This window comes from Dermochelys coriacea, chromosome 18, assembly GCF_009764565.3.
Source record: "Dermochelys coriacea isolate rDerCor1 chromosome 18, rDerCor1.pri.v4, whole genome shotgun sequence".
Taxonomy (NCBI): Eukaryota; Metazoa; Chordata; order Testudines; family Dermochelyidae; genus Dermochelys; species Dermochelys coriacea.
The window spans coordinates 11,959,175-11,986,026 of NC_050085.1; the positions used below are offsets into that span (position 1 = coordinate 11,959,175).

At 46.2% G+C, this 26,852-nt stretch overlaps 1 protein-coding gene across 1 annotated transcript in view; it reads left to right on the forward strand.

Moving 5' to 3' along the window:
- Nucleotides 1-16,300: 16,300 nt before the first annotated feature.
- Nucleotides 16,301-26,852, forward strand: part of CASZ1 (castor zinc finger 1) — a 265,669-nt gene continuing 255,117 nt past the window's right edge. The window contains exon 1 of the mRNA XM_038377051.2: nucleotides 16,301-16,428. The gene's annotated coding sequence lies outside the window, so the exon portion shown is untranslated. The remainder of the gene's footprint in view (nucleotides 16,429-26,852) is intronic.

Genomic DNA, 26,852 nt, shown 5'->3' on the forward strand with positions numbered 1-26,852 from the left:
ACCATGGCTATGCTGTTATTCCTACTTGTGCCAGCTCTAACAGACCTTGCAACATGTATATGTACACAAGCTGGGGGATCCCACCCCTGCTCTGTAGGGTAATTGTAACCTGAGAGGCAAGTCCTAATCCTTTATTCAGACGAAGTCTGTACGAGCTTAATGTGAGCAAGGATTCTGGGATTCAGCCTGAAACGGTTCCAAAAGAATGTCCAATGGCCTCTCATTGGAGTGGAAAGAGCCTTGTTGCTCTGGGTTTCCATGGGACTCCTCTTGAAGCTCCCACCTGAGCTACCAGTGGCTTCCCCCTATTGATGGCATCATGGTGGGAAATGTCCAGGTCCTACTGCAGCTGGTCCTTGTGTGGGTGGAGCGCTCCACCTTCCCTCTGGGAACCAGCCCTTGCAAACACTCCCACACGCAGTGCAGTGACCTTTGTATTTCCATAGGTGTTTCGGGTACTGTGTGTTTGTACTGCCAAAGCAGGAAGGAGAGCGATCTGGAACCTACCCAAAAAGCAGAGATGGGGAAAGCCCGGAGACGCAGATTGGCGTGCATTGCATTGCTGAGGGCACACTGAGCTCTATCCGCCAGGCCTCAGCATAGCACTGATTCTTCTTTAAGGCATCCCCAGCTGAGGCCAGGACTGGTTACTGGGAACCAAATGGGTTTTCTGTCAGTGCCCATGAAAGGAATGGGATCCCAAATGCAGACTAGATCACGGGCTCTGACAGCTTCCACTTATTCCCTGCTTGGTGCAGGGCTATTTCTCACCTGGGAGTTGTCCATCCACCCACTGGTTTTGCAGACAGCCCTGTGCCCTGATCAATAGCGTCAATGGACTCAGATTCCACTGGCCAGACTGGGAGCGTGTGTTGAGGTCAGAATACTGTATGTGGGGGAGGAGGGGCAAGACATGGGAAGTGAAAGAGAGTAAGGATAGTCTGCAGTGTCAGTATCATTCTGGAGGATGAATACTCATTCTCTTTGGGCTACAGCCCACAGGGTTTTACATTGTTTTCATGATTTGTGCTGGAGAATATATGGGCCTGCATGCTTGTTACGTTGAAGCCAAGAACAGAGAAAAAGTCCCTTCAGTCTTTGCTGGTGCAAATTGTTCTGTGTGGAAACCCAGCGCACAGGGTGGTGATGAGAAAATAAATAATCCTGGTGGGAAAAGTCGAATCAGAGAGAAATAAGACAATGACGAATTTTCCTTCTGCGAGCTCTCAAAGCTCTTTATGAACAGTGAGTTCAGGCTCACAGCTCCCCTGTCCCCAGACACGGAGTGGTGAAGTGATTTTGCCAGGGTCTGACAGGGTCTGTTTTAACCACCCAGACAATACTCCCTAGACCAGACAAGGAGAAGTCACAGATGGAAAAGGTCTAATAAATTGTGGGGTCTATCCTGCTACGAGGGTGGGATATAGACAGTCCTCTGATAAAGGGCAGATCAGTTATTAAACTGACGCTGCCCATATTCTGCGCCAGCCTCTGTGACGCTTTTCCTGTACTGAACTCACCCACACCTTCAAACTAAATGAGTTCTTTGAGGTTCAAAATAGATCTGTTCCCCTGCTCCCCCCTCCCAATAGCTTCTCCCCGACCCAGCATTTCCCATTTCTGTCAATTTCTGCACTCCTGGGCTTCATCCAGGGGAGGAAGTGCTAAAATACCAGCAGAAAGACTGGAGCAGGGAACCTGTCCTGCAGAGAGTCCCAACCTAATTGGTCTGACCCAAGAAATTCAGAGGACTTGGATAAACTTTGGGCGAGGACCCAAGCACAAGCCAAATGATGATGTTTGTCCTACACTGCTTCTACAAAACTTAGACTCCATCTTGAGAAGGACTGTAGGTTTGCAACATACCCACACATCAGTCTTCCCTTCCTTGTGTTGACTCACAAATCCAAGGGACTGACTCCCTCAAAGCTCAAACATGGATTCTTTGCTTTCCAGCGTCCCAGCACAATTATTAAATGAGTTACAAACATAGAGCTTGGCTAAGCAGTGGGTAATGGGACAAAGAATCTGATAGTAACATGCTACAGACACACCAAGGGTGTTAATACTTAGGAAGGAGAAGAATCCCTTAGCATACCTAAGAGAAATGGGGTGAAATGAAGGAAGAGACCACTTAGGCTGAGTATCAGGAAAAACTCCCTGGCAGTGAGATCTATGAGGCTATGGAACAGTCACCCAGGGAAGCTGGCAAAAGCCTCATTGTTTGTGACATTTAAATCTAATTGAAATGTTCATAGAGTTTAAGGCCAAAGGGGACCAATGGGATCATCTAGTCTGACCTGCTACATGGTGCAGACCAGAGAATTGTATCCAGCAATTGTGGCATCCAGTCCATAGTCCTTTGCACTAGTAAATGTCCTGTAGAGAACTGTCCTGCATTGGCCAGTGGGAGAAGGACCAGAGGGGATCTATAGATTTTTATCATTCTCTATGCATTTAATCCAAGTATCCTGCTCTGGGTTCATTCTTTAGTCTGGACTCTGACAGGTGATTTCTTTTTTCCCCTGCTAGGTAAAAATCAGCCCAGTCTGTTTCCTGTATGTGGTAGTAGTGCAGGGAAAAGTCATTAAAGAAGCAGTTTTAAAATAAAGAAAACAGTGAGTGGCTCTTTCCTCCAGGGTCCCTCTTAAGCAATGCAATAACCAGCCCCTGAGGGGCACTGTTGCTGCCCAGAAACAAAACTGCCAGTGCATTGATCAGCCTACAAGGAAAGTGATGCTTAAAGGTAGCAGTTCCAAAAGGGTCATTCAGATGCTGGACTGCTTGAGAGCCATCCAGATTATTCCTTGATTGCATGAAGTTCACTGTCATCAATGAGGCTAGCACTTGGGTCCTACTGATCCAAAAGCACAGGCCTCTACCACGTGACCTAAAAGAGAATTTATCTTAGCTACAGAAATATATAGGCTTTGATCCTCTTTATCAGCCAGCCATTTGCAGGCAAAATATCCACACTTGAGCTGTCCAGTGTAAGGCAATGGAATATAAACTCATGGGTGTGTGCATGCACACATACATTCCTTCCTTTGATAGTCCTTGTACTAAAAAATAAACAGAAGAGTTAGGACATTTGGGGTGAAAGTACATATAAAAGGTGAAAATGTAATCAAAGAAAATACTTCCTTTGTAGCCAGTTACTGAATGCTGATATATCAGCATTAAAGGGGATAGCCGTAGACTGATCAAAACCAATTTGTGTTTAATAATATATTTTCCAATACGGCAAAAGGGAAAAACATGGTCCAGAATTTTGGGCCAATCTTGTGAGAAACAGCATCACAGGAGAAGGTTATTTTGCAGACTCAAGGCCAATCATCAGGAATTTGAGAGATAATGTTAATAACCTTACCCTCTTGCAAAGCACTTTGCAATGTGACTTGGCCTTGCAGCACTCCAGTGAGATGGATACATAGAGAGACACAGCGAGGAGGAGTGACTTGACTGAGTCCACAAAGGGGAATCACTGTGTTAGGGTCAATTACTTGGAAGTTTCTTCCATGCTTGCACACAGACCGCCAGGTGATGCCGCTCTCCTGGACTCTCGCACAGGAGTAAGGAAGTTATACACCCTCTATGTTTGGCACTGGTATGACTGCTGCTGGAATACTGTGTCCAGTTATGGTGCCCACAATTCAGGAAAGATGTTGATAAGTTGGAGTGAGTTCAGAGAAGAGTCACAAGAGTGATTAAAGGATTGGAAATTATGCCTTATAGTGATAGGCGTTAGGAGCTCAGTATATTTAGCTTAACAAAGAGAAGATTAAGGGGTGACTTGATCACAATCTGTGAGAATCTACACAAGGAGCAAATATTTAATAATGGTCTATTCAGTCTAGCAGACAAATGTATAACAGGATCTAGTGGCTGGCAGTAAAAGCTAGACAAATTCAGACTGGAAATAAGGCATACATTTTTAAGAGAGGGTAATTAGCTATTGGCACAATGTACCAAGGGCCATGGTGGATTCTCCATCCCTGGCAATTTTTAAATCAATATGGATATTTTTCTAAAAAAGATCTGCTCTAATTCAAACAGGATCTATTTTGGGGGAGTTCTCTGGTTTGTGCTATCCAGGAGGTCAGACTATATGATCACAGTGATCCTGTCTGTTCTTGGGTTCGATGAATCTGTGGAAAAGCTTCCTGGATTTCAAAGGGAGAGGAAGACTCCATTCATGCCCCGGAGAAGTGAGATACAAAGATCAGTGTAGAGGTACAATATTTAAAGAAAGAAATGAACAACTAAGGGCTTGATCCAAAAGCCCATCAAAGGCAATGGGAGTCCTTCCAGTGGGCTTTGGATCGGGCTCTCACTGTTTGATATAGACAGATAAATTTAAAGTTGTTAAGAAAGCTGAGATGATGGTGAGATTGTAAACTTTTGGCATTGGTGGCTAAATAGTGTAACACCATCCTCCGAAAGGATAGATGTGGCATTAAGATGATCAGGGAATTATGTGTGTAAAATAAATCCTCGGGCTCTAAGATAAGAAGATACTGTGGTTCCTTGAAGTGTGGTTCAGATTAAACTTTCTTGCTAGCCCAGCTCAGATTTTCTTGCTTTTCCTTCCTGATACGTTCCAGCTGAATGCAGCTGTTCCTCTGCCAATTCCAAATGCATCCGATGAAGTGAGTTGTAGCTCACGAAAGCTTATGCTCTAATAAATTCGTTAGTCTCTAAGGTGCCACAAGTACTCCTTTTCTTTTTGCGAATACAGACTAACACGGCTGCTACTCTGAAATAAAAACAGGATACATCAGTGCCCACTAGGGTCCCAATCCTGCAATCTGACCCATGCTGGCAGCCATGTAGAGCCCCAGCAGCTTCACTGGGATTCGGTGAGTGCCCTGGGGTCCGTCTGTGTGTACAAGGTAGCAGGATAGGGAACTGACTCTGCTTTTAGGGTGGGACTTCGGCAAGTGCTCAGCGTTAGTCAAGCTCTGCTACCACTGAGATGCACAGGAGCTGTGCCGTATGGGAGTTTTACTATTGACTCAATGAAGGACAGAGTTAGGCCCAACTCTGAGTGCTTTTGGAAGTCCTTCAGGAAAGGGATGATCCAAGAAGGGTGTTACTGGGCCCTGGAGAGGGGAATCTCCTAGTTGGAGCTGGTGATTTTGATCAAACTTGTCTGAAGTGCCCTGTCCAAGGCGATTGGATTTGACATGGAAGCAAGCAAGAGTGAGCTGTTAATGTGACTGAATGATGATAAAAGAATGCAGGTGCCGCTGGGTTTGCTGTTGATCTGGACATTGTATAATGCTGCAGAATCGGACTTGGCCCTTTGGCTTTGCACAAAGACGCCCAGGGAGAAGCACAAATGTAGTGCTAAAAACCAGTAAGAGGATCCCACAGCCAATCCCGTGGGGGGTGAGGTGGGAGGAGCGTTGGCTGGAAGGAACATGGAGACTAAATCCCGCTTCAGTCACATAGGAGGCAGCCAGAGTAGGGCCCATGGATTGTGATGGAAGCCCTATATTTAATGATCAGAGAAGGCCAAATGGCCCCTTCTGCTTCTGCAAGTGGTGAGAGCAATAACCAGAAGCCCCAGGATGGAGGGTCTCCCTGATTCCTCATGACCGTGCAGCACTCCCACCTTCCTGGACACCATAGAGGAACTGGGCTGTGGTGGTGGGGAGCATTCATTTACTCTAGTTCCCTCCCCACCCAGGGTGAAGCTGGGGAGTCAGGGGAGGCCAGGGTCACCTGGGTTGTGCTACCATGCAGGCCGGGCTGGGCAAGGTGGAGTGTGGTGGCCTCTCCATTAGATCCAGCCAAATTTCCCTTCTGATCCCTGCCTCCTCAAGCCGGCAATCAGCTGTGAGTGCAAACTCATTGGGCTTCCAGCTCCTTGCATGAGAAGCACCTCCATAAGAGGTTGTCCGGCTTGGGAGTAAATTTCTGTTTCCCCCACAGGGCAGACAATATTGGGGGAGTCCTGGGTTGCAGGAAGACAAAGAGTAACCCATGGCTCTTACCCAGGGTAGGATAGGGCCAGACAGGAGTGGGGGAGGTCCGGGGAGTGTGAATTCACCCCAGGATGGGATAATCCTGCATGGTTGGAATGCAGGCACTGCTAGTTGTTTAATTTAGAAACAAAGCGAGGAAGGGAGAACTGCAGAGGTTGCAAAGAAGAGCAAAGCCCTTGGCTTGCAGAAGGTCTGCGAGGTCCCGCCAGGTCTGGATTGATTAGTATTCAGTATTTATAATATCTCCATAATGGTAAAACAAAAGAAAACAAGTCAGAGAATGCATTTTTAATCATCAATCATTGCTCTTTGTTTGTTGTGAATGAGCAGCAAGGGGAAATAGTCTCCCATAATCACCTCCCTTCACATCTCCTGCCATGCAGGCCTTGCCGGGTGCACTAAAAGGGAAATAAACAAACAAGCAGCAGATCTCAAAATAAATCCAAGAGCCTGGGGTGCTACGTGGGTTATTGCGCCCACACTCTGGGGGCTTTTTGAAGACACAAGGTGGGGGAGGGAGATGGGAGAGAACAAAGGGAACGGGAGAGCGTGAAGAGAACACGCAGCAGAGAGCAGGGGGATATGTATTAAAGGGGGAATCTCACCAGAGAGTGAAGCATTTCTGAGCTGGACATCTCCAGCACTCTCCATCCAAAGACCTCGCTGCCCTTTGCGGAGATCCATTTTTGAAGTCCCACACGCCTCTGGAAGGCAGAGAAGCATCATAGTCCTCCCTTTACAGACCAGGTAACTGAGGGTATGTCTACATTGCCATTAAAAACCTGCAGCTGGCTGTGCCAGCTGACTCAGGCCAGGGGCTGTTAATTGCAGTGTAGATGTTCAGACTCAGGCTGGAGTTCTAGGACCTTGTGAGGTGGGAGGGGCAGCCCGAGCCCAAACTCTACACTGCAGTTAAGCACCCCCGAAGCCTGAGCCCCACAAGCCCAAGCCAGTTGGCATGGGCCAGCCCCGGGTGTCTAATTGCAGTATAGACATACAAGTTCAGAAGCAGCCTTTGATGACTGCTGCGGTTGCCCAGAATCGAGGCTGATGAGCAGCTCCCATTGACTTTGCCAAGAGTCATGGCAAATCAGGCCCTGAGTGTGTCAGGTTGGGCACCCAAAATCAGAGGCTAATTTGGAAAATTTGAGGCTTAAACAACTGGCTTGAGGCCACACGGGGAGGCGCTGGCTGAGCCAGGAGCAGAACCCAGCTCTGCTGATGCCCAGCTCCCATGGCTTTAGCTCAAGATTACATTTCCTCCCTATATAGTAAAAAAATTGTAGTGAAAATGGCACCGGGGATGCCAGTCTTGATGCCCAAGTTATCTCCTTCCCCTATGTCCACCTTGGTGCCTTTTTCCATACCACTGTAAGCCCCCCCAGGGCATTTTTGTGCGCCCGCAGGACATACACCCAGAGTGTGGGCGCAATATGCTATTCCCACAAGAAAGGTTGGGGACCACTGCGCTAGACCCTCCTGCTGAACCATGATTACCACAAGAAGTGAAACATTAGCAACAAATCTCTCAGCTAGTGTCTCCTCAGCACTTCCCCATGTGTTCTGTCTTTTCTTTCTGTTCTATTCAGGCTCTTATGGCGCACCCATCACCGTGGAGCACCTGCTTTGTGTCTGTCTAATAGACCCCCACTTGCAAATGCATACGCATGTGCTTAGCTTGATGCCTGTGAGGAATTCCTTTACAGCCAGGGCTACTGGCCTGCATCAGTTAGATGGGTGCATAAGTGTTTGCAGGATGGTATCCTTGGCCTGTGAGCACTGTGAAGACTGGGTTCATTGTGTGTCTCCAAGAGAGCTAAGAACACTGGCAGCACTTACCAGGTAACAGGCAAGTGGATGAATTAATTAATAATGTAAGAAAAACAAGAAAAAATGAAACCTCCTTCCCCACTCCTTGATAATTGACACCCTTAAGCAGGGACTGACTGGACAAGCTGATCTCATCAGATGTGACTCATCCAACGAAGGATCTCAAAGCACTTTACAAACATTGCTTACACCCTTTGCTCATATGGGTTGAAATTCACCCCTGTGCAGAGCACACTTAAGTGCTAGAGCCCCTGAGCACCCTCCATCTCTCCATTGAAGCTAAAGGGAATTGGGGCCATACAGCCCCTGCAGTTGCCCATATCTTGGCAAGATCGGGCCCATTATGGTGTCATAGGGGTGCTCGAGCCTGACTAAAGGCCTGATCCAGATTTCACAGGAAGCAATGTCTTTCCATTGTTTTCACTGGGCTTTGGAGCAGGTTCTCAGGGCCCAATCCTGTTCCTGTCAAAGACCATAGTAAGCCCTGGACTATCAGAGGGGGCCTGGCCCTCCCTGAGTTGGCTCACCTACATAGAATTTAGCCCAGGCCTGTTCGGAAGTGGCAACAGCTGCATTTCAGCTTGCAGGGCTGATGATCCCACACCCTCTTGGAGCATTTAGCATCAAGCCAGTGCGTCAGTGAGATGAAAGCTTTGAGCCATCAGAATGGCCAGGCCTATGAGGAACAGACATGCTAGATCTGAAACCTATTGAAAAATAATAAAAAGGTAATTACTTTGTCATTACTGGACACTGCTTTGTCTGGAGAGGGGGAGGGTTCTTTCTACACTTGAACTATAAATAATGCTTTCCATTACCCTGCTAAGTGGACATGTGCTCCCCACTAACTCCAGCTTAACCTCAGCTTTACACATGCCCCGTTGGTGTTGCCCACTTGTTAAATGCACCGCTTGCATCCTGGCAGGCTGGTACAGACCTCTGGAGTCAGTCAAAAAGTGGGCAGGGTGAGCCACCTTGTTTGTGAGCCCTCAGTGAGCAAGGAGGGCACTGGGTAAAGCAGGTCCACAGATGGGGGAAAAAGGAACCCACAGCAGAACAACCCATGTAGAAAAATGTCTGAGTCTAAAAGCTGCTGTTTTCATATGTTGCCTGGTCCTCAGCAGCGTGGGAAGATGCTCTCTTGCTGCTTTCTATGTACTTATCTACATGAGTAAATTGCACCTATTCCACTTAAATTGGATTAGTTAAAGTGGGGCTATCCCCTGTGTGAACACCCTTAGATTATTTTAATGTAAAATTATTCATAATCAATTTAAGTGACACTGAAATGAGTCTGATTTAAACCCAAACCAGAGTATCCCCTGGAGTTTGCAGTGGTTTCAGATCATCCCTTTGGTTCAATAGATGCAGCTTGCCCAAGTGGATAAAGCCTGTTTGGGATAGGCATTGTGATCCAGTGACTCAACACCTGTCCACATGAGAAAATGGGAGTGGTTTAAATGCGGTACAATTTTAAACCGATTTATTGAAAAATAAGCAATTTCCCTGTGGACACTCTTATTTTGATTTAAAGCAGGCCTATTGCACATTAGCTTAATTTGGTTAAGAATTGGTCTAAGCCATGCCAAACTAAGCCCCTCTTAATAAGAACTTGAATAAACTTGAACTCTTAAACAAAGAAAAGTGACCACACAGGGTTTTGTACCAGTTTAACTGAATCACTTTGAAAACTTGTGTAAGTTAAACCCATGCAACTTTCTGGGGTAAACAAGTCTTTAGAGCTAAGGGTTGACGGTCAGGATGGGCCAGTTCAGTGCCTGGCTCTGCTACTGACTCACTCTGTGACCTTAATCAAGACTGTGAGTCAGTTTTCCCATTTATAAAGTGGGAACAATAAAACCTACCTGCCTCTGAAGGCTGGCATGGGATTGATTAATTAGCAATTGCAAAGAACATTGAGTCTTAAAGGTGGTTCTGTATCAGGACAAATTAATTATTATTTTATTTTATTTTATTGTTTAGTGTGGTTCTGTTGTATTTTTTGTATTAATTTTATTCTCACAGACAGGATACTACAAGCACAACTTCACAGTCGGAGGAGCAAAACAACCTATATTGATTTAATGCTTTGCTTACTGGTTTTATTGTTGATGATTTATTTTATGGATGGCATCTAGAGGACTCTATGAGACCAGAGGCTCACAGTATTAGACAGTCTCTGCCCTGAACAGCTTACAATCTAGAGAGACAAGATAGATAAACGGTAATAGGGAAACATAAGCAGAATGTCAAAGAAAAGCACTTCATGATCATGGATTAATTGAACCCCATGCCCCCCTCTGGAGCAAGGAAGTAAATAGTTATGGTCTCATTTTATATACAGGGAAACAGGGACAGAGAAGTGAAGTAATGTGTCTGAGGTCATACAGCGAGTCAGCGGTGGAGCTGAAGTTAAATCCCAGGAAATCCCGTTCCTGTCATCAGGCCTTTAGGCCTCACGTGCTATCTGTAAATAAAAGCGATAGGGCCAGATCCTCAGCTGGTGCAAATTAGCAAATCTTTACTCTGATGTACACCTGCCGAGAATCTGATTTATCGTTCTGTGGGCATGGAACTTGACCTGTGTCAAGCCTGGTTACCTAGTTTTGTTTTGTTAATTTCCAAACAAGTAGTCTCTAATGTTGGAAAGTGACCTAAAGTGTCAAAATAAAGAGCCATACCCTGGTGTAAATAGCCCTAGCCCACTGGAGTCAGTGGAGTGAAGCCAATGTACACCAGCTGAGGATCCAGCCTGTCACCCAGATGCTGATCGGTTTAAGACTGGGGTGATCTTTTTTGTCTGGAGTTTTAAAACTCATGAGAAAAAGTTGCATGTGAGAAAATGGCACTTTGCAAACTGTGGCCCTATGATACGCTCTAATTGCTTTTGATATGCAGACAGTAAAAACCAAAAATGAAACCAGATAGGATGATGCTATTTACTGTTAAAAAGTGTCTGCTACTTCTGCACAGTCATTTGCTTATTTTCTGACACCCCCACCCCTCAAAAAAATCCCTGTCACTTTTCTTCTGCATGTCTCTGTGGCATCCACATTCTCACAGCTGGGGTTGAGTGAGAAAAGTGGGGAATGGATGGTATCTTGGCTCGGCCATAAGATATAGCCATTGTCAGTGGTGACAATTCCATGGCTATTTGGTGCCCTGTGTGAAAAGGATCGTGGGGCTGAGTCCATTTTGGTTGAGTGATCAGAGGTCTAGGGTCCCAATGTCAAAGTCCCCTTCATTCATCACATATGCCACTAATTGGCCATATGAGAAATTCAGCTCTGTTATGAGGGACTTAAAGTGACAGAGGCCTCATGTGGACCTCTTCACAAGGAGGACTGTTGTCTAGGAGAGGCAGTGTGGTGTAGTGGATAAAGCACTAGATTGGGACTCAGGAGACTTGGGTTCTATTCCCTGCACTGCCATTGGCCTGGTAGGTGACCTGGGGCAAGTCACATTCTCTCTTCATGCATTAGTTTCCCTGTCTGGAAGGTGGGAGTAATGATATTGATCCTTTGTAAAGCGTTTTGAGATCTGCTGATGAGAAGAGTTAGTATTATTATTAATTTTTGTCCAGTCTGAGCAGATCAGGAATAAGGCTTCTTGGGCCTGATTCTCTGCTGACTTACATCTCCTAACAAAGGGCACCCCTTATATGGAACCCCTCTTGCTCTGTTTAACTACCGCAGTAGCCAGGTCACAGCAAGCTGAGCTGAGGACAGAGAGCCTTTGTCATTTTAATCCAGGCCCATCATCTCATGATGTTTTTAACCTCCCTTCCCTTGTGTGAATAATTTCTTAGGGGTAAGGCTGGGTGCACAGTCACAGCTCAGCCAGATGAGAGAATGTTCTGGGAAGGTCGGTATTGATGATAGGCGAGTGAGATTGGCACAGAAGGTGTGCCGTCTACTGAATGGGAATAACAGAATCACAACAGGAAACACTAAGGCCTTGTCTACCCTAGAAAGTTTAACTAGCAGAAGTTCTGCTCGTGTAGGGCTACCGGCAACACTACAATGCTGCAGAATGAATTCACGCTTGAGCACTTGTGCAAGTACATTGTGTGCTCACAGTATTGGGATGTATTGGCAAAATGTGTGTTGCAGGGAGGCAACATCCCAATGTAATGCTGTACGAATAACTGATTTGTTGTTTCAGTGACTAACCCCAACACATCTTTCCCAAATTAATTTTTTTCAAATTGTGCTGCAAAACGAAAGTCAAAAAATGGTGTTTGGGGTCAAACAAAATGTTTACTTTTGAGGGTTTAGGTTTTTCCTTTTTAATGAAATGGAAGTAAAATTCTTAATGAAGACTTGACTTGGAAAATTTTAAAATGTTTGGAATTTCAGGGATTTTTTGTTTTCAGCCAAAACAAAACAAATTCAACACAGATTTTCAGAACGTTTCAGTTGACCTGAAGAAGAAGCATTATTTGAAGAAAAATTTTGCCAAGCTCTAACCTGGTGTTCTCTGTGCTGCCTTCTGGCACACTACATTGTGGGAAATTCTTTGTGTATTGTGGAGCAGCTCATTGCCGTGATATCTGAGCACCTTCCAATAGTGCATTATTCTTTGGGCTTGCCAGACGTAAAGTACACAAGTGACGAGTGCCAGTCTTGCAAGCACAAGAATTTGGTAGGGCCTGAAGAGTGTACATGGGGAAGAGCTTGGGCTCTAAATAAAGGACTAGACATAAACTTTTGGCCAATAAGTTGCTGAAGAAGCCTTCTGCAAACTTCAGAATTATAACTAGCAAGGTCCTCATTTTACTTTGTAATCAGTGTGTTGCCAACTCTCAAGATTTTATCATGAGTGTCATGAAATTTGATTTTTTTTAAAGCCCCAACTCCTGGAATCCTATGGTTGTATGAGAATCTCCGCTTTCATTAAAAATAAAAGTAACTCTGTAGCCTTTAGGACTGCAGACAAAAGCTTGAAAATGTGAACCCTGAAGGCTCAAAAACCAGGAGGCAAATAACCTCTCCAAGAATGTATTGTTGTTTTAAAAAAAATCTCTTGAGTTTTAAATCTCTTACAATTTGGGGGAAGGTCCAACTCATGATGTTTGAAGACTTGTGGTTGGCAATACGGTACAGATGATTTATTGGGGCGGGTGGGTTGGCATTGTTTTTAATTTTCAAGAAGAAAAGAAATGAAAAGAAAAATCTATTAATGCAAACCAATAGTAAACATGACTAAGCCATGCTAGGAGCTCATGTATTGTAATTCTGTGTGGCAAATCCCACTCAGCCCCTTCTTTATATTTCCTCAACTGAGCACTATAGCCCTGACCTTCCAAACTGCTCAGTGAGGCAGGGGGTCCACAACTACAAGGAACCCTACTGAAGTCTGCATAGGCACTGAGTGCCACCAGCATGGAGCAGCTTGCAGAATCAGCGCTCTGTCTGGGCTCTTACCTCTGTGTGATTAGGTTCTGGTCCTGTTGATGGCCTGCACGCAACACTCTCAAGGACTTCAAAGAAAGTGCCATGTGCCCCAATTCTGCTAAGTCTTCTACACCTGCTTCATTTGACATCCTGTGACTCTATACTTGCATTGTGTAAAGTTAAGTGCATGCGTAAGTCTCTGCAGGAGCAGGCCCATTAAAGGGACATTGTCAGGCCAAATTCATTCCCAAACTTAGATCCTGATTCTACAATAGGATCCATGCGGGTAGAACTTTCCACCTACATGGAGCCCTGTTGACTTCAGTGGGGCTTCATGAGGGTTTTAGGGGCTGTCTCTGCAGATCCAATTGTGACCTGAGTCTTCCTAAAAGCAAGCTCTTCCAAACCATAATGCCAGTAGAAATGTTTTTTGCATGGTTAAATATGTTGATGGCAACAGTTTTAAAACAAAGTCCCAATGCCATCAGCAGGACTTAAGCAGGTACTTAACGTTAAGCCTTAAGATAGATAGATAGATAGATGTTCCACAGCTGGGCCCCTACTGTTTTATTTCAGTTATAGCTAAAGACATGCACTTTAGAAATATGTGATCGCTAACCTGACAGCATCTCTCTAGCTTATGAATTTAAGGTTTGGTTTTTTAAATCAACTTATAAACATTTCCCACTCAGTCCCTCCAACAATCTCTCTCAGTACTTGTGTTATTTCAATTGAGTTTAAAAGCATATCCCTATTTCTATCTCTATTTATTGCTTTCCCAGTGTTGACAGGAAAAACTGATGGCTAAACCATAATTAATAATAAACAATAGCTAAATAAACAAAGGCCCTGATCCTGTAAATACATATGCAAATGCTCTTCTTTACATGCTGAGACTCTGCGGAAGTGGGTCTACTCACTGTGCGTAGTGTTCACCGTGTGTATAAGTCTTTGCAAGATCAAGGCCTAAATATTTAACTAAACATACCAGTATTGCTCACCACAACTGTTCAGTATTCATGAGTCAGGCCCCCTAAAATCATGAGATTGCCTCAAAATTCGTAAGATTTTAAAAATAATTAATTTGGGGTTTTGTCATTTGCCCTCTGGCTCTGCATCTTTGGGGTGCACTTGGCCCATGTTTATGAGCTTTTCTGGGCAACCATGAGAGCTAGAAACTTACTTTTTAAAAAAAGAAAAGCTAATATTCTCATGGAATCGCATGGCTCCAGGAGCTGGGGGGGTCAAAGGAAAATGTCAAATATTTCATGAATCACAATAAAATCACAAGAGTTGGCAACTCTTCTACATACATGTATACACATAAGTAACTTTTACACGCATGAGTCATCTTATTGAAATCAGTGGGGTGATTGAATTATAATTATTTATTTGTACTCTGATAGCACCTTGAAGCCTCAGTCATGGACCAGGACCCCATTGTGCTAGGTGCTGTACGGACACAACAAAAAGACAGTCCCTGCCCCAAAGAGCTTGTAGTCTAAGACCAGAGACAACAGGTCAGTATAGACAGGAGCACAAGGAATCAATCAGACAGTCCTGCAAGGAGCTCTATGTGGATGTGCTGACCTAGAACTCATTGTGTGGAATGGCCGAAATGAGTAAAGTTACTAAGTGTTTACAGAGATGGGCCTTAGTGCCCTAAACCTGCCCCCACATGCAACCCCATTGACTTCAGTGGTGCTGTAGGCAGGATTAGGGTCTAAGTCTATAGTTACACACACACACACACGGCTTGTTCCTGCAAACACTTAAAACACAGGTGTAATTTTACTATCCCACATAGTCCCAGTGAGTGCATGAGAGCAAAGTTATTTGTGTTGGTAAGTATCTGCGGGATTGGGCCCTCTAAATACAGAGCTAATGATGAAGGCCCCAATCCCTGTAGAGCGATCCACATGGTTAGAAGGGCTCTGCCCATGTGGATGGCTTAGCAGGATTGGGCCCATGAAATATAAATTATGTATATATAACTTTCTATATAGCTTATATTTTAATAAACCAGTTAATATAACTCTAGAACTAAAAATCAAAGGTGTTTATTAGAGTGTAAACTACGGGCCTGCTCCTGTATACACTTATATATAGGAGTAATTTTTAGGCATGTGAGTGCTCCCCTGGTGGGATAATTTATCATGCTGATCCTGCAAAGCAAAGCAGACCCATCTACCTGGGCAAAGCCCTGCTAAAGGCTGTTCCCAAGTGCAAGGGCCTGCTGGCATGGTGTGTATTACAGGATTGGGGCCCATGGGTGCAGAGTTACTCATGTGCATACATACTTGCAGGACTGGGGTCATAAACTATAATAAATTCTCAAAGTGGTTTGCTAATGAAATCCAAGTTAAGGATATAAGTAGCCCCCCACGTTTGTCATTTAAAAGGAATAGACAATCCCATAGAGAAAGGAAGGATTTCAGCTAAATGTAGCCCAAGGAAACTAGAGTAGCAAAAAGAAAAGGAGTACTTGTGGCACCTTAGAGACTAACAAATTTATTTGAGCATAAGCTTTCGCTCAAATAAATGTATTAGTCTCTAAGATGCCACAAGTACTCCTTTTCTTTTTGTGAATACAGACTAACACGGCTGCTACTCTGAAACCTGTCCTTAGAGTAGCAAAGTTCACCAGGATGCAAAAACTAAGGTTTTGTACAACTTTCAGCAAGTTGCCTAAAGTTGGGGAGTTTAGAGATTTCCAGGAGAAAGCACCCAATGGGCTGAGGGATCCGCTTGTGATAGGGGCAGGGCAAGGAAGTGCCCCGGTGAAAGGAGAAGGCGGAGTTGCCCTTGTTGACTGGGAAGTGGGGACAACCCCTCCCTTTTTCTTGCCAGGGAAGCGGGATCCAGTCCGGGTTTTGCAGGTGCCTCTCCCTCGTCTGGATGCCCTGCCTGCTTGGAGCCGAGTCCATTCCATGCTCGGCTCCCTCTGCCGCTCTCCCCTAGTTCCCTCCCCTCCCCTCCCCTCCCCAGCCCGGGGCAGAGGGTAGCCGGGATCCAGTCCGGGTTTTGCGTGCCGCCCGCCCCCCTGTTAGAAATAGGAAAATTCAATAATCAAAGCGAAGGGGAGAGAGGAGGGGGGAAAAAAATCCGGGATCAGGGCAAGTTTGATGGCGCATGCGCGTTGCAGACTCCATCCCAAACACACACACATTTCCCTTGACTTGGAAAGTCACCCAAAGCCGCCCCAAGTGCAGGTAAGCCTGTCTGCTCTGCCCTGCCCCAGCCCCCTGGGACCTTCACCCCGCCCCCCAGCCGCCACCCAACTCTGCGGGGCAAAGGGTCGGGGTGCAGGCAGGGGCAATGCCCTGGCAGGGAAGGTGCTGGGGGGGCACATGGCAGCGGCAGGTGGGCATTGCTCTGGGCGAGGGGAGGGGTTGGTCCGGGGGGGGGCAGCGATCTGGAAGCGGGGGTGGAGGGCACTGCCGGCTGCCTAGGGCTCCGGTGCGCTCCCGCTGCGGAGGGGTTGCACTCGCTGCTCCGGCCCGGATACTTTGGGCGGCTGTTGGCTGGGTGGGGAGGGGGTGCAGCGCTCTGCCTCCCCGGGGAGTGAACCGGAGGAGGGGGCTGCGGGTCCAGGACTCTCACGCTCGGCTGGCCGAAGGGGGGGAGGGCGCCTGTGCTCCCGTCCGCTCGGCTGGGGGTGAAGGGGGTCCGGGGGAGGCAGAGCGGTGCCGGCTCCGGAGCTGAGTTGTTGGTGTTGGGGGTGGCCGGTTTTGCCGGACAATTTCCAGGACTTTTAAAAATCGCCGTGGAAATGGGGGAGGGGAAGGGGCTGGGGGAGGCGGGGGACCCCCTCCGCCCCGCCCCCTGCCTGGGGCGCAGGTACCCCGGGTCCCCAGTGGCTGAGCGAGGGGGTCCCGTGGGGCGCAGCTGCTGGGAGAAAGAGGAGCGTAGCGGCGATGCCCCCCTGGCTTTTTGCGAACAGAAACTTTGGGCGAGAAGCGAAGGGAAAACGCCGAGGGGTGGCGTGAGGCTGGGGACCGGCGGGCCGCGGAGACAGCTTGGGGGTCCCCGGGCGGAGGCAGCAGGCGATCGGTGCCAGGGAAGTTTCTCCAAAGTGCTGGGGCCGGCGAGCGGCGCTTCCCCCCCCGCTGGCTCCGGACGCTCGGGTCCCGGAGCGGAGATGGAGCCGTGCGCTTGGGGACGGGGAGGTGCCCGGGCCCCCTCCGTGCGCTCCCTGGAGAGCTGCGCTGCGTTCCCGACTCGGTGCGCCTGTGTTGGGGTGCTGGTGTGCCCGGCCCCCGGGCTCGGTGCGCGTGTGGGGGAGTCGGTGCCCGGCCCCCGGGCGAAGCCGGAGGTTATTTTTACCCGGTGGCATTTGCAGAATGCGCAGCTGATTTGCCATCCCGAGCCAGGAAGTTTTTTTTCCCCCGTTTTCTTTTCATTTTCTTTCCTCTCTTCGAATCCGCTGCCGCGGCCGGGCGAGGCTCAGGCTGCGCCGGTCAGGGGGCTCACAGAGGGGCGCTGTAGGGGTAAGGGGGCTGTTCTGCTGGGTGGGGGTGGGTTGCTTGGCTTTTGCGGGGTGGGGGGCAGATATCAGCACAGGGGTGGAGTGAGGAGAGCAGGGTTGAGGGCGCTGGGGGGAGAGAGGAGGGCGCTGGGATCAGTAGGGTTTGGTGAATGCTACTCTCCATGTTTGGAGACTCGCAGGACAAGGGAACAGGTGTCCGATCCGTCAATCAAACTAGGGCCTGCCAGGAAAAGACACTTTGGGGCATTGACAAAAAAGGAGAAATAAAAAGCCTTGGAAACCCAGCAGGGCAGGGGTGTGCCTGTCCCCTGGGTAGGGAAGGGTTAATATCCCAGGGCACTGCCTGCTTCTGATCTGCCTCCCCAAATCTTTAATGGCTCCCCAGCCAGTGATGCGCCCATAAGAGTTGTCTCTGGCACAAGGGGGCACGCTTTCTCAGACTCCCCAGGAAATTGGAAAGGGAGAATTAGGTGCATCTTGGGGTCTATAAATCCAGAGAGTCCTTTAGACTTATACCACCCTAGCTGGAGTGGGAAGAAGTGAACCAGCATAGTCTGGGAGTGGGGATATTGACCAGTAACTTGGTGTTGATTTCATGGGAGATAAGTGTGTATGTACCATGACCACCTTCCTAGAATAGTGGAGAGAGAGTCCTTCCTTCTTTTAGTTTTCCGGTTGGGGTGGCAGGAGACAGGGAGGAGGAGCCATTGGGAAAGTTGGCACATTTGATAAAGGGTGATGAAATTTGGGGTAAGGATTAGACTGGAAGGGGCTCTCTGATCCCCGCTCACTGCACCTTCTGAGCAATTTGTTTGGAAAACTTTCTGGATGGGTTGTGTCTGAAGATTGGTCTGAATCACGCTGAGTTAGATCCATCTACCTAGGTTTTTTTTTTCTTGGTGGGAGAAAGGTGACACTTTTGATATACTTCATGCATAAATGTCATGTGCCCCCTCCATCCATGCTTAACTGCATATGCAGCCACTACAACCCTTTCCCTTGGAAAATGGTTTTCTCTCTCCTCCTGCCCCCCCCCCAATTACCTAGACATATTTATTTGTGTTGTTGCTGTAATAACTTTTAAGGTGAAATAATCTCTTCCCAGGGCTTTGGACTTCTGCTTCCCAGTGGTTTCCCTGCCTCCCTTCCTATACCCACTTTCTTATTTATACTTTGTTGCTACCTTGTTAGCTACCTTAGAAGCAGTTAGAAAGAGTTTATGGGGGAATATTGTTGAACTTCAGTAATCAAGTTTCCAGATCTTATGCCTCCTGTTTAATTTATTAGACTAGTTATTTATTCTGTTGATGATAATCTGTTGCTGGTTTCTATGGAGATGTTAAACTGATCTCTTTCAGAAATCAAACTCCATATGCACTAAAACGTTTAAAGGGGCAGTGTCCTCTTTTGTTTGCAGACTTTACCTTTTCAGTCGCTCTATTGGCCTCCTTTATATTTTATATATTTTAAAAAGTCTGAAGCTGAAGCTTTGTGCAAGACAGAGCTTATTATGTCTAGCAGAAAGTCAGGGCTTTGATCCTTTAGTTGCATCATCATTTAAAACAGATCATTCCCCCCCCCACACACACACACACTTCAGACCAGATAGAAGAACCCTTTCAAGATCAGAGTCCAGCTAAAAACTATTGTTTAAAAAAAAAAAGGGGGGGGGGAAGTATTGGATCAGGGTGATGTTTCCTTAATCTGCTCATTTTATTCTAAGAGATTTATTTTAGCAATAAAAACAAAAAACTTGTAGCAACTGTATTGTTGTTCTTATACTTCCCAAGCCTTTTAAATGTTAAAATAAGTTCAAAGTCAAATATCTCTTCAGATAAAGTGCATGTTAGTGTATATTTATTACTTGTTTTCTAAATGTAGAAGGTCAGAATCCAGAAGGCTATCGCATTAGAGAAGGTTTTAATAGTCTTTGTTTCAGCTTAATGAGAGCGAAATATAAAAAAACATTTTCACTGTAACATTTATTCAGTTTTTAAAGGAGAATCTCTGCAGTTTATTCAGTTTTTATTTTATAATTAAGAAAAGATCCCTTCATTTCATTATCAGTGGAGGAAAGGGAGAGTGTCTTACATTTCTGACATACTTAAAAATTGTGAACTCACCATGAGCTCGTGTATTTATCAAGCTGACAAACACGGTACGAAGCTATTGTGTTTCCTGCTCATCTTCTTGGGGGTAAAGTTGTAGGTTTTAAAAAGAAAATAATGACCCATATGATGCATTTTTAATATCCAAGTGAACTCCCCAATTTTTTCTTACCTGTGTCCTCAAAATGCTTCATGTCTCCTAAAATACTTTCCTTTGTTTCTTTCAATACACTTCTGCATTTTTATTTTTTAAAAAATGCAAATAATAACTGGAACCAAAACAATCTTAAATATATGTTTAATTTCACCATATAAGATTATTTTCTCTGCAGTTGTTTGGTTTGTAATTGCTTCTCATTATTATTTTTTCTTTTGGCTCATCAGTGCAGTCAATCAGTTTTTCTTTTTTAAAAAAATATATTTTTGTAAACCTTTTGTTTATTTGTTTGATTTGAATTGCAAACAGAATTGACTCTGACAAGTAAAAGGGGGAGGGGAGGGAAGGAAGGAAACACTATGGCTTTAAACTCAGGAGTTTGCATATTCTCCTTGTATCTTTCCCCTTTGCTAATTATTGTGTTGTTTTCAGAGCAAATATGTCATATCCATGGCGACCAGGCAGGTTTATTGTCTTTCAGAAGCAATAGCTCACATAAGTAATTAATGACTTCTTTTTTTTTTCCTCTGGCTTAGGTTAAACAGATCATTCAAGGAAAGTCATATCTCTCTCTCCGTCTTTTTTCTCTTCTTTTTTTTTTAGCCCAGTGACATAAGAACATGAGTTAGAACAAGAGAATACTTTAACCAAGAAGTCAACAGCTTATTTTTTCCCGTTTCTTTTTAAAAGCTGTAAGTGTCAGCTTTCCTCACACATGACGTTGTCATTCTTGCAGTTTCAGAGCAAAGCCCTGGTGCAGGGAAAACCCATTGAAAGCTTGAGTTCAGTTGGTAATTGTACAACAGAAGAAGGTGGTTTGGAGAGGGAAGGGGGTTATTTCTTCTTGAGGAAATGTGTGTGTGTGTGTGTGTGTGTGTAGGAGGGAGTCAATGACCAAAAAAGCCAACTCATCTAGATCTTACAGATTGTCAGTTTCCAGGAAAGAATTAGTGACTTGATTTTATAGATGTATGGATATATATATTTACACCATCCAAAACAGTGAAGCTATTTGGAAAGACAACTTTTTTTTTTTTTTTTCAAAAGTTTAAGTCCACATAAACTTGAGTCTTACAAGAACCTATTGCAAATAGTTTGTTTCAGGTGTAAGGGTGATCCCTACCTTTTCCAATTCTCGTTCTTCCTATTAAACCAGAATCTGCCATCTATCCAACCCAGGGACTGTGATTTACTGAAATGGTGATTTTCTGCACACCCTCCTTGACTTGTTTTATTTTTGTTAATTTCATTTTTGGAAGGATTTATATACTATCTGTCTGTATAAATTCCTGAGGAGATAAAAGCACTGCTCAAGTCCCTAAAGCAGAGCTTTTGTGTGCATCATATAGTTTAAAAAATAAAAACAAATCCCATTTGATTGAATCAAGTACACTACTTTGCTAGTAATGATTCCGTATTCCACAACACTGCAACTTTTAAAATCTGTTTCCATTCTGCTTTGTAACACTAATCAAAGAGCCACTTCCTTCCAGGTTTTTTTACTGACTTGTGTTAATGAGAACCACTCGAATCAGATTTTGTGTGGATGTGATTTTGGAATTGAAAGACATGGTCTCCTCAGGTTCACTTGAAGTAGGCACCTTTAGAATTCTATAAAATAAATAAATATATACATTTTTTTTCCAAATCCAGATCTCCCTCATCCCTACACTCCAGAGAGGTTTATAAGTTCAGTGATCGGAACCTACAGGCAGTAGATATTAATAACAATAAAAAACATGAAGAAGAAGAGATTTAGGTATTTAGTTTCTAAAGAGCAGAAGAAAAACCTCTAAGTATTGTAAGGCTGAGGTTTCAGCAGAGTTGATAATTGAGCCCTTAACCTTCTGATGTCTATATCAGAAAAACAGACTCTAGCAGAGGGAGACAAAGAATAAAAGCAAATACCGGGCAGGAGGGAGCTTGGGAGATTTCTGAAATATTAAAGTATAGATCAGGGCACACTTTATATATATATATATATATATATATATATATATATATATATATATATATATATATATATATAAATAAAAATTTCATTAGGTTCCGTTCTTTCCCCTTGGTGAAGTGTAGCTGGCTTAAAGGTGGCTTTGGAAGAATTCTGGGGTTTCAAATGCAGCTGTGCATCAGGGCCCTTCTGTGAAGTGAACAGATCGAACTTGGGAAGACTTGTCTCTTAAAATAAAATAAAGTCTACATTATTTTTTTAAATTGACCGATTTGTAGTGGATGAAACTTTTTAAATGAAAAGTTAAATAGCTGAAAGTTGGGAGTTTTGCAGGCTGTGATTTCGTGGCTGTGCTAAAGGGAATTGAATTGAACCATTTCAGCCATCCGTCAGAGCAGTTGTTTCCGTGTTCTGTCACTGTATTTATGTTTCATCTGTATGTTTGCATCTACAAATAGGGTGCCAGGGAAGAAGGGGAAAGCAGGCACAAGAGGGGGCCCTTAAAGTTAACTTGCTTTGGGTGCAGAAGACTGGAGCTTAAAAGAGAAGCAAGAGCGCATCGTAAATTTTTCTAAAATTAATCAACCATTTAAGAGCTCCACATTAACGAGGTTTTCAGGCAAGCAGCTTTCTTCTTCTTCTTTTCTTGTTACAAAGTCCAAGAGGGTTGTGGGGGGGGGGTGAAGGGGAAGGAAAGAGGTGGAATTTGAACAGAAATAATAAAAACAAAAAAGGCTGGATTTGTGGAATATAAATCCCCTGGTGTCCTTGATCCATATTGTCAGGGTTTTTTTGGTTGGATTTGTCCTGTGTGTCTTTGACGGAAAAGGCACGTAGAGAGAGAGCGGGGGGGGGGGAATAGGGGAGAGAGAGGGACGTGTGGCTGCTTTGGAGCTCATTATCATTCTTAATAAGTCTTAAGGAATAAAGAGGAGCATTGAGTGTAAATGCTGGGTAATCCTAACACTCCTCAAGGTGAGAGGAGTCTTGAGGACACACAGAGGGAGAACGAGAAGGAGGGGTCTGGCGGGGGGGGGGGGGGTAGGAGAGAAGCTGCCAACGAAAGTGGTCTCTAAGAAACCAGGCATGAGCTAACATGGGGGGTGCCCATCGGCTGCTTCAGTTTTGTTTCACCAGCCCGTGCTGGGGAAAGTTCTCTCCGAGTTTCTCTCAGAGACAGAAAGAGGAGAGCTGGCCATCATGGTCAAAGTGTTGGCCTATGAAGGCAGCCCTCGGTGACAAACTTCAGAACTGGGGTGAGACTGCCTGTCCCCCTTCCTGGTACCCCATTCTGTGTGTCCGCTCTACCTGAAATCATGCTGCGCTGGGTTTACGGTCATTCCCGCTGCCCCTATGCGCATCGTGCTTTGCTTTTCAACCAGACACTTCGTAGTGCTAAAATATTGTTCTCATCTCCCCAGGCTAGGGCAGTCTCTGGCTCGTGCTTCTTCATAGGCTCCCCCATCCCAGCCCCTTCTTGTTTCCATCTCGAAGGAACTCCCTTCTTCTCTGTATTTCCTAAAGAATCTGCCTCCAGTTGCCTTTGATTTTAAGGGGAGGACACATCCTGAACGCACAGCTTCGGACACTAGGTGGCTTAAAGTATAGGAATGATTTGGTAATCCAGCTGGGAGTGAGAGAGGCATGTGTTCGCTCCGTCTGGGGGGCTCCTTTATTCAAACTTTAGGCTGACAGAAAAAGGCAGAGATGCCTTGGGATGGATCATAGGCTCAGGCATCCTGTCGCTCTGCAGCTGCGGGATATGTCTGCCAGTGTGTTGGAGCCTCCAAGCCTTCATGCAACTGAGAGAGAAACGAGTAAAGTGTGTTAAAGGGCTCGGCTGCCTGCACCCCCTCTGAAAGGATCAGGAGGCCATTTGCTTCATTAGGGCCTCCACTGTAATTGCATGTTTACCACGCCCATCACAAAGGTGTTTCTTTTGGAAGAAGGTCTCAGGTCTGCCTGTTTGCAGGACCCTCTTGCCATGCTATATAAATGCAGTGGTGCTGGGCACTTCAGAAATGCTCAGAGCTCCCTGCCGCTTTGCCAGATCTTTATTTCTTGCCCTGAGCCCAGTTGCAGGTGGATGGTTGGGGTATGTACTGGCGCTTGCCGATGGCATCCTAGGCCTTGAGGGCTGGATAGAGGAGGCAGACACAACCCTGCATCTTTAGGTCCTCCTCTAGATGGTGTGGTCCTGCCAGCTGAGGGCATAGCACCTGAGAGCATCCCCTCTCTTGCGACACAGTGCAAACTGAACCTACCTCTGAGTGACAATATGTACCCAGAGCTAGCACGGGAGGGTCATCCTGATGATGTAACTTTGATCAGTTTGTTTGAGAGGCCTGAAGTAATAAGGCCATACCCCGAATAAGCCCTGAGTGCCTATGTTCATGTGCTTTGTTGGAAGAGGTGAGCCCCAGGGCTAGCCTGCACTTGGCAAAGCTGTAAACTGGGGCCGAGCTGGCAGTGCTAGGGAGTGAAGGTCTCCATCCGCAGAGCAGCATTGGCTTCCCCAATGCCACCCTCCCCAGGAAATCCCACCCTGAGCTGGAGGCAGCACCTAGAGGTGAGATGAGGGTTTAGTCTCCATGACTCATCCAGTCCTTGACCAGTCTGCTGAGACCCACTAACTAGTGCCAGTTGCAAAAAGGAGGTGGAAGCTTGTGCCCTGGGATCTGCATAGAGGCCCGTCAAACTCCTGTTTAGGCCACTGAAGAGCTGTTGGATAGTAAATTTCACTCGCTACCAACCTGGGCTGGAATCGAACCGATGGCCCAGAGGTAAAAAAAGTCTTTGTATGCCAATAACCTGAGCCATCCAGCCCCTAGCTTCCCATGTTAGAAGACACGTGGGGCTGATGTTAGATTGCAGAGCAGCGTATTGGTCTGTGCCTTTGGCCGTTTCCCTATGCCTGACGTTTTGCTCAATGGGGCCATGTTTTCTTTCCAGAAAGTGCCTTATTTTCATTCTCCCATCGATAATGCTGAAATGAAACAGGCCACCTAAGGCCATAGGGCACTTTGACCTACCCTATCTGGAGAAAGTCCGCAAGCTGGGCCCAAGCCTGGGCACATACAGAGGGTGGCCCAGCCTAGCAGTTGCTAGGAGGAAGGGATGTAGACTGCATGGGTTCTCCAGGAGCTCCTCTGGAAGGACCATCTGGACAGGGAAAGCTTAGCAGTAGAACCCTTGGACCTTCTTGGGACGGAGAAGATGTGGGTTATGACCAAAGCACTTTGGATTTTCTAGGGAGTCCTGGTGCAGTTGTGCCCTGTTAACTAACTAGTGAGACAGAGGGTACTGCGCAGTGTCAGTCCTTGAGACCTGTGTGTGAATCCCTACTGAGCTCAGGCTTGGAGCCTGACTTCTGCCACTAGTTCATGCAAGAGGCTGGGAGGACAGTCTAGTGGTTAAAATCTGCTGGGAGGCTAAAGAGCAGGGTTGTCTTCCTGATCCTGCCACTGACTTGCTGTGTGACCTTGGGCAAGTCACTTCTTGGCTCTGACCCTCCAGTTCCCCCACTGTAAAACAGAGTTGGAGACTCCATTCATTCACCTTTTCAAAGTGCTTGGGGATCTTCTTGAAGCTGGTGTCGAAGGGCCTGGTGTCTGTAATGATGCGTGTGCTGGGGTGCTTGGCGGGGGCAGGGAACGTGCCTCCCGCCTAGGCACCCTGGGAAACTGGTCTAGATTTAAATTTCTCTGGTTTTGCTCCTAGTGCTGATGGCCGGAGGAACAGGACTTCAACCTTCAACCCCTGCCACACTCTGCACCTCTTTTGCCCCTTATGGAGTCCCTGGGCAAAGCCTTCTGTGTCCCAGCTGCAGGCAGGCTGAGCCCAGGATGTGGGGGACCATCCCTGGTAGCTGTTCCCTTCCACCTGGCTCAGCCTGTCCCCAAGCCCATGGGAGGGAGGGCTGCGCAGGTTCATGCTTCTCTGGTTGTTGGACAGTGAGGCTGGCAAAACAGCTCCCAGCCTGGCTGCCTTGGTCACTGTGTCTGCAGCATGTCTTCTTGATAGGACTGTTAGTTAGTGACAGGGATCAAGGAACCGGCCCCTCTCGCCAGTGCCTCGGGTTGGGCCAGTTTTCTACCGAGGTGGCCTCATGCTCTCCTTCTAGCAATCCAGTGAGACTCCCTTGGGTTATCATAGCCTCTCAACAGCGATTTGCAAACAGGCGTTTGGAGATAAAGTCCTGGTGCCATGCTAGGGGCCGGCGGGACAGATATGAAATGCGGCAGGTTTATGAAAGAGAAGGTGTATGAAATGCAGCCTGCAGCTCTCATTTCACTGCACTATGCCAAAACACACAGTTTCTTATTTCAGTAACTGTGATCTTTCGAGGAGGTTAATTTCCATGACGAACTCCAGGCCACGTGCTCAGAGGATTTATCTAATTAGACTGACACTTTTCTTTTAAAAAAGAAAATTAAGCTGCCCCTTGGAGGACTTAAGTGTTTTAAACTGTGGGAGCAGCAGCAGGCAGTGTGATCTCTGCCCACTGAGCAAGGAGAGAGGAAATTTCCCCCTACCCCAGGCCTCTAGGTCAGACATCACCAAAGCCCCCAACTGCTTTATTTTCTTAGATGGTGGCTGGATGCTAACAGAGCATTTGACCCTGCCTGAGTGACTCCCTAAAGCCTCATCTGGCTCCTTAACTCATGAGGTTCTGGGTGGTTACATGTGCAGGACAGAGTGGAAGGAAGGGGAGATGAAGTTCTGTTGATACATCTCAACTGTGTCCAGGAGGAACTGCTTTCTCCGAGGATGGGGGCTTCAATCTCCATGACTGTCTGTGGCCCCCATAGCCCTCTGTTTGCTTCACAGACCTTAAAGTATTTAGCTACATAGCACCCCTGTGAGGTAGGGGAGTGATGTAAACCCCATTGCACCCATGGGGAGCTGAAGCCCAGAGAAACTAACTTGCC